The sequence below is a fragment of the Chrysoperla carnea genome, chromosome 2 (genome assembly GCF_905475395.1).
Source record: "Chrysoperla carnea chromosome 2, inChrCarn1.1, whole genome shotgun sequence".
Lineage (NCBI taxonomy): Eukaryota > Metazoa > Arthropoda > Insecta > Neuroptera > Chrysopidae > Chrysoperla > Chrysoperla carnea.
Window position 1 is genome coordinate 100,439,487 of NC_058338.1, and position 14,108 is coordinate 100,453,594.

At 30.7% G+C, this 14,108-nt stretch overlaps 3 long non-coding RNA genes across 4 annotated transcripts; all 3 read right to left on the reverse strand.

Moving 5' to 3' along the window:
• Positions 1-5,939: 5,939 nt before the first annotated feature.
• LOC123293915 lies at positions 5,940-6,384 on the reverse strand. Its single transcript, XR_006535064.1, has 3 exons — positions 6,250-6,384; positions 6,036-6,188; positions 5,940-5,972 (listed from the first exon to the last, which is right to left on the reverse strand). It is a non-coding gene; the product is annotated as an uncharacterized LOC123293915 (long non-coding RNA).
• A 733-nt stretch (positions 6,385-7,117) lies between these two features.
• Positions 7,118-11,810, reverse strand: LOC123293724. Of its 2 annotated transcripts, none has more exons than XR_006535035.1 (2): positions 11,700-11,810; positions 7,118-7,260 (listed from the first exon to the last, which is right to left on the reverse strand). It is a non-coding gene; the product is annotated as an uncharacterized LOC123293724 (long non-coding RNA). The 2 variants fall into 2 exon arrangements; XR_006535036.1 differs by lacking the exon at positions 11,700-11,810 and adding an exon at positions 8,682-8,713.
• Positions 11,811-11,881: 71 nt separating this feature from the next.
• LOC123293721 lies at positions 11,882-12,629 on the reverse strand. Its single transcript, XR_006535034.1, has 4 exons — positions 12,507-12,629; positions 12,293-12,445; positions 12,125-12,229; positions 11,882-12,043 (listed from the first exon to the last, which is right to left on the reverse strand). It is a non-coding gene; the product is annotated as an uncharacterized LOC123293721 (long non-coding RNA).
• Between the last annotated feature and the right edge of the window lie 1,479 nt (positions 12,630-14,108).

Sequence of the window (14,108 nt, forward strand, 5' to 3'; positions counted from 1 at the left end):
AGTAAGTCTAAATGTATACATAGAGGTCCTTTATGACTGGAATAAGTATAAATAAGCTAAAAATGATCAAATTTGCCATTTTTCGATGGAAAAAACAATTTTTAAAAATTTCCGATTTTACTACTTGAATGTCATGACTATACAAATAATTGAAATTTTGATCCAAGTAAGTAAAAATGTATACATAGAGGTCCTTTATGACTGGACTAAGTATATATAAGCCAAAAATAATCAAATTTGACATTTTTCGATAGAAAAAATATTTTTTGAAAATTTTCGATTTTACAACAAGAATGTCATGATTATACAAATCATTGAAATTTTGATCCAAGTAAGTCAAAATGTATACATAGAGGTTCTTTATGACTGGACTAAGTATAAATAAGCCAAAAATGATCAAATTTGACATTTTTCGATAGAAAAAACATTTTTTGAAAATTTTCGATTTTACAACAAGAATGTGATGATTATTCAAATCATTGAAATTTTGATCCAAGTTAGTCCAAATGTATACATAGAGGTCCTTTATGACTGGACTAAGTATAAATAAGCCAAAAATGATCAAATTTGACATTTTTCGATAGAAAAAAACATTTTTTGAAAATTTTCGATTTTACAACTAGAATGTCATGACTATACAAATCATTGAAATTTTGATCCAGGTAAGTCAAAATGTATACATAGAGGTCCTTTATGACTGGACTAAGTATAAATATGCCAAAAATAATCAAATTTGACATTTTTCGATAGAAAAAATATTTTTTGAAAATTTTCGATTTTACAACTAGAATGTCATGACAATACAAATCATTGAAATTTTGATCCAGGTAAGTCAAAATGTATACATAGAGGTCCTTTATGACTGGACTAAGTATAAATAAGCCAAAAATAATCAAATTTGACATTTTTCGATAGAAAAAATATTTTTTGAAAATTTTCGATTTTACAACTAGAATGTCATGACTATACAAATCATTGAAATTTTGATCCAAGTAAGTCTAAATGTATACATAGAGGTCCTTTATGACTGGAATAAGTATAAATAAGCTAAAAATGATCAAATTTGCCATTTTTCGATGGAAAAAACAATTTTTGAAAATTTCCGATTTTACTACTAGAATGTCATGACTATACAAATAATTGAAATTTTGATCCAAGTTAGTAAAAATGTATACATAGAGGTCCTTTATGACTGGACTAAGTATATATAAGCCAAAAATAATCAAATTTGACATTTTTCGATAGAAAAAATATTTTTTGAAAATTTTCGATTTTACAACTAGAATGTCATGACTATACAAATCATTGAAATTTTGATCCAAGTAAGTCAAAATGTATACATAGAGGTTCTTTATGACTGGACTAAGTATAAATAAGCCAAAAAAGATCAAATTTGACATTTTTCGATAGAAAAAACATTTTTTGAAAATTTTCGATTTTACAACAAGAATGTGATGATTATTCAAATCATTGAAATTTTGATCCAAGTAAGTCCAAATGTATACATAGAGTTCCTTTATGACTGGACTAAGTATAAATAAGCCAAAAATGATCAAATTTGACATTTTTCGATAGAAAAAACATTTTTTGAAAATTTTCGATTTTACAACTAGAATGTCATGACTATAAAAATCATTGAAATTTTGATCCAGGTAAGTCAAAATGTATGCATAGAGGTCCTTTATGACTGGACTAAGTATAAATAAGCCAAAAATAATCAAATTTGACATTTTTCGATAGAAAAAATATTTTTTGAAAATTTTCGATTTTACAACTAGAATGTCATGACTATACAAATCATTGAAATTTTGATCCGGGTAAGTCAAAATGTATACATAGAGGTCCTTTATGACTGGACTAAGTATAAATAAGCCAAAAATAATCAAATTTGACATTTTTCGATAGAAAAATATTTTTTGAAAATTTTCGATTTTAAAACAAGAATGTGATGACTATTCAAATCATTGAAATTTTGATCCAAGTAAGTCCAAATGTATACATAGAGGTCCTTTATGACTGGACTAAGTATAAATAAGCCAAAAATGATCAAATTTGACATTTTTCGATAGAAAAAACATTTTTTAAAAATTTTCGATTTTACAACTAGAATGTCATGACTATACAAATCATTGAAATTTTGATCCAGGTAAATGAAAATGTATACATAGAGGTCTTTTATGACTGAACTAAGTATAAATAAGCCAAAAATAATCAATTTTGACATTTTTCGATAGAAAAAATATTTTTTGAACATTTTCGATTTTACAACTAGAATGTCATGACTATACAAATCATTGAAATTTTGATCCAGGTAAATCAAAATGTATACATAGAGGTCCTTTATGACTGAACTAAGTATAAATAAGCCAAGAATAATCAAATTTGACATTTTTCGATAGAAAAATATTTTTTGAAAATTTTTGATTTTACAACTAGAATGTCATGCCTATACAAATAATTGAAATTTTGATCCAAGTAAGTATAAATGTATACATAGAGGTCCTTTATGACTGGAATAAGTATAAATAAGCTAAAAATGATCAAATTTGCCATTTTTCGATAGAAAAAACAATTTTTGAAAATTTCCGATTTTACTACTAGAATGTCATGACTATACAAATAATTGAAATTTTGATCCAAGTTAGTAAAAATGTATACATAGAGGTCCTTTATGACTGGACTAAGTATATATAAGCCAAAAATAATCAAATTTGACATTTTTCGATAGAAAAAATATTTTTTGAAAATTTTCGATTTTACAACTAGAATGTCATGACTATACAAATCATTGAAATTTTGATCCAAGTAAGTCAAAATGTATACATAGAGGTTCTTTATGACTGGACTAAGTATCAATAAGCCAAAAAAGATCAAATTTGACATTTTTCGATAGAAAAAACATTTTTTGAAAATTTTCGATTTTACAACAAGAATGTGATGATTATTCAAATCATTGAAATTTTGATCCAAGTAAGTCCAAATGTATACATAGAGGTCCTTTATGACTGGACTAAGTATAAATAAGCCAAAAATGATCAAATTTGACATTTTTCGATAGAAAAAACATTTTTTGAAAATTTTCGATTTTACAACTAGAATGTCATGACAATACAAATCATTGAAATTTTGATCCAGGTAAGTCAAAATGTATACATAGAGGTCCTTTATGACTGGACTAAGTATAAATAAGCCAAAAATAATCAAATTTGACATTTTTCGATAGAAAAAATATTTTTTGAAAATTTTCGATTTTACAACTAGAATGTCATGACAATACAAATCATTGAAATTTTGATCCAAGTAAGTCTAAATGTATACATAGAGGTCCTTTATGACTGGAATAAGTATAAATAAGCTAAAAATGATCAAATTTGCCATTTTTCGATGGAAAAAACAATTTTTGAAAATTTCCGATTTTACTACTAGAATGTCATGACTATACAAATAATTGAAATTTTGATCCAAGTTAGTAAAAATGTATACATAGAGGTCCTTTATGACTGGACTAAGTATATATAAGCCAAAAATAATCAAATTTGACATTTTTCGATAGAAAAAATATTTTTTGAAAATTTTCGATTTTACAACTAGAATGTCATGACTATACAAATCATTGAAATTTTGATCCAAGTAAGTCAAAATGTATACATAGAGGTTCTTTATGACTGGACTAAGTATAAATAAGCCAAAAATGATCAAATTTGACATTTTTCGATAGAAAAAACATTTTTTGAAAATTTTCGATTTTACAACTAGAATGTCATGACTATAAAAATCATTAAAATTTTGATCCAGGTAAGTCAAAATGTATACATAGAGGTCCTTTATGACTGGACTAAGTATAAATAAGCCAAAAATAATCAAATTTGACATTTTTCGATAGAAAAAATATTTTTTGAAAATTTTCGATTTTACAACTAGAATGTCATGACTATACAAATCATTGAAATTTTGATCCAGGTAAATGAAAATGTATACATAGAGGTCTTTTATGACTGGACTAAGTATAAATAAGCCAAAAATAATCAAATTTGACATTTTTCGATAGAAAAATATTTTTTGAAAATTTTCGATTTTAAAACAAGAATGTGATGACTATTCAAATCATTGAAATTTTGATCCAAGTAAGTCCAAATGTATACATAGAGGTCCTTTATGACTGGACTAAGTATAAATAAGCCAAAAATGATCAAATTTGACATTTTTCGATAGAAAAAACATTTTTTAAAAATTTTCGATTTTACAACTAGAATGTCATGACTATACAAATCATTGAAATTTTGATCCAGGTAAATGAAAATGTATACATAGAGGTCCTTTATGACTGAACTAAGTATAAATAAGCCAAAAATAATCAAATTTGACATTTTTCGATAGAAAAAATATTTTTTGAAAATTTTCGATTTTACAACTAGAATGTCATGACTATACAAATCATTGAAATTTTGATCCAGGTAAATCAAAATGTATACATAGAGGTCCTTTATGACTGAACTAAGTATAAATAAGCCAAGAATAATCAAATTTGACATTTTTCGATAGAAAAATATTTTTTGAAAATTTTCGATTTTACAACTAGAATGTCATGCCTATACAAATAATTGAAATTTTGATCCAAGTAAGTATAAATGTATACATAGAGGTCCTTTATGACTGGAATAAGTATAAATAAGCTAAAAATGATCAAATTTTACATTTTTCGATAGAAAAAACAATTTTTGAAAATTTCCGATTTTACTACTAGAATGTCATGACTATACAAATAATTGAAATTTTGATCCAAGTAAGTAAAAATGTATACATAAAGGTCCTTTATGACTGGACTAAGTATAAATAAGCCAAAAATGATCAAATTTGACATTTTTCGATAGAAAAAACATTTTTTGAAAATTTTCGATCTTACAACTGGAATGTCTTGACTATACAAATCATTGAAATTTTGATCCAGGTAAGTCAAAATGTATACATAGAGGTCCTTTATGACTGGACTAAGTATAAATAAGCCAAAAATAATCAAATTTGACATTTTTCGATAGAAAAAATATTTTTTGAAAATTTTCGATTTTACAACTAGAATGTCATGACTATACAAATCATGGAAATTTTGATCCAAGTAAGTCTAAATGTATACAAAAAGGTCCTTTATGACTGGAATAAGTATAAATAAGCTAACAATGATCAAATTTGCCATTTTTCGATGGAAAAAACAATTTTTGAAAATTTCCGATTTTACTACTAGAATGTCATGACTATACAAATAATTGAAATTTTGATCCAAGTAAGTAAAAATGTATACATAGAGGTCCTTTATGACTGGACTAAGTATATATAAGCCAAAAATAATCAAATTTGACATTTTTCGATAGAAAAAATATTTTTTGAAAATTTTCGATTTTACAATTAGAATGTCATGACTATACAAATCATTGAAATTTTGATCCAGGTAAGTCAAAATGTATACATAGAGGTCCTTTATGACTGGACTAAGTATAAATAAGCCAAAAATAATCAAATTTGACATTTTTCGATAGAAAAAATATTTTTTGAAAATTTTCGATTCTACAACTAGAATGTCATGACTATACAAATCATTGAAATTTTGATCCAAGTAAGTCTAAATGTATTGTTATGTAGTGAATCTGCTAAAAATACATTAGTATATTCACCCTTATTTATAGGGAAATTTCATCATAGTCACTGCATAACATAATTTCATACAAACATAATAGTTATGTTTTTTTTCACCTGGTTGGTGACAATTTTGCCTCCAAAATCCCACCTACATCCTAAAACAGAAAAACAACGATCTCACCTTTTTAATTATTATTATAAAAACTTCGTAGTGAAGACACGTATAAAATAATTACTAAAACTGTTTCAATCGAGTAGAATTACTTAAATTGTTTCAATCGAGTAGTATTTTAAATTGTTTCAATCAACTGTATTTCAATTTTGTACTTCTGGATAAATATCTAAAACAAATAAATTATCTTTAAACAAATTCGTCTTTTTATTATTCAAAAATACGAAATTACCTGTGGAAGATACGTCCAACACGTGGGTTTCAATTAGGAGTTTGTCATCCAGGAATTGGAGGATATTAAATTAAAACTCCAATTATATGATGGGTTTCGGCAAGTGTTAACTTCAACAAATTGAACACTCAACATTTTACAGGTAAACATAACCTACAATTTTATCCTACATAGTCAAAATTTGATTGTAATTATTCCACTAATACTAACGCACCTAAAAGTTTCGCCAACACAGGAACAGATTGGACATTCATCCAAATCGCGACGTCGAATTATACAAACGATAAATTCCATGTTCATCGTACACATATGTATTTGACATTTGAGTTTCTAAAATTTATTACTAACAACTGTCAATAAGTAAAGTCAGACTCAGATAAATTGAACCATATGTGAATCAAACGGATAGTACCGTACCCAAATTTGAACATTTAATCGACGTCGCTTGGACTCATGTCTAACTCGTTCAGCCTGCACGAACCCAGGTTTGTCAACAACAAAGCTTGCTAGTGAACCAGCCTCAAAGGACCTCTGGGAAATTGGGTGTCCCATACAAATTTCCACATTTAACACCCTCACACGTAACGGACCCCAAAACTCGAACACCGGTTCACCAATAATTGGGAACCAGGGCAACTACATAGCAAATAGTAGCAGAGCATAGTTCTATTGTAAATTCAAACTTAATAAAATTTTTTTTTTGATAGTACACTCATTTAAAAAAAAAAAAAAAAAAAAAATTTTTTAACGATTATCATCCTTAACTCAAAATCATCAAAATTTTTTTTTGATTAATTCTACAACTTTAAACTTCCTATTGGAATTTGATTTGCAACCATAAACAATTGCAAAACGTACCCTTTAACTAGGATATTATATAATTTTTGAGTACTATTGTTCCACAACAATTAACGCTACTGTATTCATTTAAAATTTTTTTTTCTCTCTATATAAAATTTCTAACAAATTACAATAGAACGTCAATTCGTCTCAAAATAGGTTCAATTGAATAGTGAAAAGTATAACATTCACTATTCACGAAACAAATAGTTTCTAGGTGTCAAAAAAAAACTAGCCATCACTTCTTCTCAAACTCATCTTTTTATTTATTCACTTTATCCTGTACACATACAAACTTATTCTACTCGTATTTCTGCTGGTTTTTTTCATTTTACAGGACAAATTGCATTTCAAATTCATTATCAAGATACCAACTGCTATTCATCTGAAATCGGAAACAAACACCATTAGTATAGACAATAAAACGATAGTTATACAACTCAAATCAGTATTTAACAACAATTGAAGATGCAATCTAACAACAACAACGGCGCCATTCCCCGCACCGTGCCACCATCGTTCCTACATAATGCCAGCGGATATGGAGCAGCAGCAGTAGCTTCATCTCCACGTCTACCTACAACACCATCAACTGTAAGACACCAGGTACCCTTTAACCAAATCCTTTACAATATACACCCGGACGGTAGATTGTCAGCAATCGGAACACGAGCTCCTTGTTTCAATCCAACCCCTCCCCCATCTTCAGGTCTCACACTTGGACCACGACCTTCGGCACCAATTATTGACAACCAGGCGCAAAACTTATTCAACCCACCTGCTTATAACACAAGTTTTTATAACGCTGGTACTACACAGCCGCCACAAAATAATAATTTTAACATTTCTGGTCATAATTTAACTAACCCAAATTTAAATATTAATCATGACTCGAATGCTCAAAATTTTAATAACTTTAACCTTCCCAATTTCAATAATCAACAAAGCATTTCAAATAACAACGTGCCGAATCTCGTGGCTCCCAACCAAAGGACCGCTCACAGGGACAGTCTAACACAATTATTGGCCATCCATAATCAACTTCTATTGGATACTCAAAAACAAATTAAGAACCTATCGGGTCCCAACTTCAAACCAGATATGACCCAATTGTGCCAAAATCTACCAAGAGCAGACGGCGATAACCCATCCATCTTCATAGATTTCCTAATAAAAGTGGAGAATATTGTTAATTTGAACATTATGCCACTACCTAAACTCATTAAAGGATTAGTTACACAAACGGAGGGTGAATTACAACTATGGCTATCTAGACTAGCAACCCCCACTAACACCTGGGACCACATTAAAAGTGAACTTCTGATAAAATTCTTGTCCCCCACCCAAATGTCAAGGATTCAACTAGAAAAAATCTTCAGGTACCAAAACTCCAATGAATCTCTCAAGCAATTCACTTACGATTTGGAGATCACCGCTAAGGTCCTAAACCTTCACGACGAAACGCGCATCGTGACGCACATCCTTGACAGTGCAAATTCCGAATACCTACCATTGTTAGCAACCATCTTCCCCCAACCTACGACATTCGAACAATTATACCAAATTGCCAAACGCGCTGATGAAAATGCAAATCGACTAAAGAATGCAATCTCGCGAGAAAATCCAAAACATAGTTGACAATTGAAGGAATCTCGAAGCAATTCCGATAATTCACCTCAACAGCGGAAATTATTTGCTTCCCTTTCCCACAAGTGCGAATTCAAATACCAAAACGCTATACCGTTTATCGAATTGGATATCTTAGAGCATAAATATCGGTCAATGATTGACACTGGTTCAACTTACAACATTATTCGTTCCGATTTGGCTTTACTTCTCAAACATAAAAAACACAAGATTAATAAAATATTCAAAAGAATTGCCATCGCAAATAATACCAACATCATCATAGACAAATCAATTACCTTAATTATCAAAATTCAGAAGTACACCTGGAAAGCAACCTTTCTCATCGTCAAAAATCTTCCCTGTCAACTTATACTTGGCAACGATTTCCTTCATAGTGTGAAAGCCAATTTAAATTTCCAACGAAAATGCCTTATAATCGAAAACTTAAACTTAACTACACCTATCATTTTCGAACAAAACGACAATTCAACTTACTTCTTGAGAATTCAGCAAAGCTACGGCCATCTGATACCCAACACTTGGAAAATTTAAAAAACAATTACTGTGACGTCTTAACCAACAAAACAGGCACCGCTACTAATCACACAATGAAAATACTCCTGAAGGACAGATCACCGATTTACAAACATCCATATACATTGGTACCTCCAAAAGCAGCCATCCTGAACAATATTGTAGACGATCTATTAAACCAGGGTATCATTGAGCGATGTACCAGTTCATGGGCAAGTCCTACATTCCTTGTCAAAAAGCGAGATGGATCTTACCGCATTGTCCACGATTATCGAGAGGTAAATAAAAAAATACTCTTCGATCCATATCCTAGTAGTCAAATTCAAGACTGTTTTAACTCCCTCCATGGAGCAAAGATATTTTCATCGATCGATCTCGTCAATAGCTTCCACCAGGTAAAACTCGATAAAAATTCTAGAAACATAACAGCTTTCGTCACACCCAATGGCCAATACAGGTATTTGAAAGCTCCGCAAGGTCTCGCCAATAGCAGCCAAGCTTTGAATCGAGTTATGCTCGACATATTTGGAGATCTAAAATATAAATATTGCATTCCTTACGCCGACGACCTCCTTATATATTCGAACTCCATTGAAGAACATTTCAAACATCTATCCGAAATCCTAAGAAGATTAAAAGAAAATGGTTTAACAGCAAAACCTGAGAAATGTCGATTCTTCATGACCAGATTAAAATACCTCGGTTTAATCATTGATGAAAACGGTCTATCCATCGACACCTCCAAAGTACAAGCGATTAACGACTTACCACCACCTAAAAATCTAAAACAACTTCGTATGGTACTTGGAATTTTTGGTTATTATATGAAATTCATAGATAATTATTCCGAAATCTGTCATCCGTTAAATAAACTTCGTCAGAAAAACGTAAAATACGAATTCAAACAAATACATCTGGACGCTTTCAACAAACTAAAAAAAAAACTTACATCGGCTCCCATACTAAAATTTCCTGATTTCACCAAGCCATTTATCATCAGATGCGACGCAAGTGACCATTGTATAGCGGGCGTACTGTTACAACGCGTCAATGACGTACTACACCCAATTGCATATACATCCAGGAAACTTTCACCAGCTGAATGTAAAACTCATATTTACGAGAAGGAAGCACTGAGTTTAATTTCTACGATCAACAAATTTCAAGATTATTTACACAACGGAAAATTCACCATCCAGACCGATAATAATGCACTAACTTATCTATTCAAAAACTGTAAAAACACTGGTAAACTCGCACGTTGGCAACTCACTCTATCAAATTTCGAATTCGAGGTTGAACATATAAATGGCACTATAAACAATTTATCCGACGCTCTTTCTAGGCTATACTCAGAAGTTGACCCCATAGAACAACCCAACCATCCTATCACTACACATCTTTACGACGACGTAACCCCGGAGGACAAGCTCTTACTTTTGCAACAGTATCCTCCTATCTTCCCTAATATTCGAGTAGCACAGTCAAATGACCCTGAGTGCAAAACCATCATACTCCGATTGCGTAACGGAGTGGATGATGTCAATAATTTTACACTCTACCATGGCATTCTGTGTAAGAAAACAGGGAGATATAAAAAACGACGTATCTACGTTCCCGAGGCTCTACGTCAAGCCATATTACACTATTTCCACGATGGCCTCCTAGCATCTCACCAAGGTGTCGTAAAGGCTTATTCAAATATCTCCAGACGCTTTTATTGGAAGAATCTATATAAAGACGTAGCTGATTACGTCAAATCTTGTGACGTTTGTCTTCGACATAAAATTCCACCTAAACCAAAACCTAACATGGAAGCAAAAAACCCGAACTACGTCTATGAAGCCCTTCATATTGACATTCTTGGCCCTCTTCCCATCACTAAAAACAGAAATAGATACCTGCTGGTAGCTGTAGATAGTTACAGCCGGTTTCTACAAACATTTCCTTTAAAAACTTGCAACTCAAGTTCGATTTGTACCGCTTTAGAAAGATCTTTCTTAACGTTCTCGGTACCATACATAGTTATTTCGGATAACGCAAGTTATTTCAAATCCACAACTTACAAGGAATTTTGTTACAAGTGGGGGATCAGAGCTAGGTACCTGTCACCATACGCACCTTCAGGTAATAAATCAGAAGCAATGAACAAAATCCTCATTGCGAACATTAGCACACTTCTACAATCAGCATCCACAGGTCACATCACATGGGACGAATTCGTCGGATTCGCCACATTCGCTTATAACAATTCATTTTCACCTGTAGCCAATTCCACCCCAGCTTCAATTTTCTTTGGTCGAAATCTAACCTTCCCTCTTGATCATCTTTGGGAAATTCATAGAATTTTATCAATAAACAAAAGATTACCAAAACAAACAATCGAACTTTTCCTCAAAAAGTCATTGAAAAAGAGGAAAGATTATTTTAATCGAGGCAAGAAACCCCACGGATTCAATGTGAACGACCTGGTGATGTTGAAGAAAAAACAAATTTCTGTACATGGTACTTCAAGCAAAAAATTCCTCGCCAAATATCTTGGCCCATACACAATTGTGAATTTTAAAACTAAAAACACCGTAATATTAAAAAATATTACGACCGGAAAATGCTTGAAGTGCCATGCCATGTATCTAAAGAAGTATTATAGACGTGACAAACCTTAACCGGTTATTTTTTTTTTCTTCCATACAATCACCAAGATTCTTCCAGTATTAGCTTCGGGTACCATAACTTTAAGAGCATATCTTTTCACCCCACCTGAAGATGATAATTATTCCTCTGTGACGGATCCTCATCACTATACAGTAAGATCACTGCCTGAAAGATGAGAGGGGGGTACATGTTATGTAGTGAATCTGCTAAAAATACATTAGTATATTCACCCTTATTTATAGGGAAATTTCATCATAGTCACTGCATAACATAATTTCATACAAACATAATAGTTATGTTTTTTTTCAACTGGTTGGTGACAATTTTGCCTCCAAAATCCCACCTACATCCTAAAACAGAAAAACAACGATCTCACCTTTTTAATTATTATTATAAAAACTTCGTAGTGAAGACACGTATAAAATAATTACTAAAACTGTTTCAATCGAGTAGAATTACTTAAATTGTTTCAATCGAGTAGTATTTTAAATTGTTTCAATCAACTGTATTTCAATTTTGTACTTCTGGATAAATATCTAAAACAAATAAATTATCTTTAAACAAATTCGTCTTTTTATTATTCAAAAATACGAAATTACCTGTGGAAGATACGTCCAACACGTGGGTTTCAATTAGGAGTTTGTCATCCAGGAATTGGAGGATATTAAATTAAAACTCCAATTATATGATGGGTTTCGGCAAGTGTTAACTTCAACAAATTGAACACTCAACATTTTACAGGTAAACATAACCTACAATTTTATCCTACATAGTCAAAATTTGATTGTAATTATTCCACTAATACTAACGCACCTAAAAGTTTCGCCAACACAGGAACAGATTGGACATTCATCCAAATCGCGACGTCGAATTATACAAACGATAAATTCCACGTTCATCGTACACATATGTATTTGACATTTGAGTTTCTAAAATTTATTACTAACAACTGTCAATAAGTAAAGTCAGACTCAGATAAATTGAACCATATGTGAATCAAACGGATAGTACCGTACCCAAATTTGAACATTTAATCGACGTCGCTTGGACTCATATCTAACTCGTTCAGCCTGCACGAACCCAGGTTTGTCAACAACAAAGCTTGCTAGTGAACCAGCCTCAAAGGACCTCTGGGAAATTGGGTGTCCCATACAAATTTCCACATTTAACACCCTCACACGTGACGGACCCCAAAACTCGAACACCGGTTCACCAATAATTGGGAACCAGGGCAACTACATAGCAGTATACATAGAGGTCCTTTATGACTGGAATAAGTATAAATATGCTAAAAATGATCAAATTTGCCATTTTTCGATGGAAAAAACAATTTTTGAAAATTTCCGATTTTACTACTTGAATGTCATGACTATACAAATAATTGAAATTTTGATCCAAGTAAGTAAAAATGTATACATAGAGGTCCTTTATGACTGGACTAAGTATATATAAGCCAAAAATAATCAAATTTGACATTTTTCGATAGAAAAAATATTTTTTGAAAATTTTCGATTTTACAACAAGAATGTCATGACTATACAAATCATTGAAATTTTGATCCAAGTAAGTCAAAATGTATACATAGAGGTTCTTTATGACTGGACTAAGTATCAATAAGCCAAAAAAGATCAAATTTGACATTTTTCGATAGAAAAAACATTTTTTGAAAATTTTCGATTTTACAACAAGAATGTGATGATTATTCAAATCATTGAAATTTTGATCCAAGTAAGTCCAAATGTATACATAGAGGTCGTTTATGACTGGACTAAGTATAAATAAGCCAAAAATGATCAAATTTGACATTTTTCGATAGAAAAAACATTTTTTGAAAATTTTCGATTTTACAACTAGAATGTCATGACAATACAAATCATTGAAATTTTGATCCAGGTAAGTCAAAATGTATACATAGAGGTCCTTTATGACTGGACTAAGTATAAATAAGCCAAAAATAATCAAATTTGACATTTTTCGATAGAAAAAATATTTTTTGAAAATTTTCGATTTTACAACTAGAATGTCATGACAATACAAATCATTGAAATTTTGATCCAAGTAAGTCTAAATGTATACATAGAGGTCCTTTATGACTGGAATAAGTATAAATAAGCTAAAAATGATCAAATTTGCCATTTTTCGATGGAAAAAACAATTTTTGAAAATTTCCGATTTTACTACTAGAATGTCATGACTATACAAATAATTGAAATTTTGATCCAAGTTAGTAAAAATGTATACATAGAGGTCCTTTATGACTGGACTAAGTATATATAAGCCAAAAATAATCAAATTTGACATTTTTCGATAGAAAAAATATTTTTTGAAAATTTTCGATTTTACAACTAGAATGTCATGACTATACAAATCATTGAAATTTTGATCCAAGTAAGTCAAAATGTATACATAGAGGTT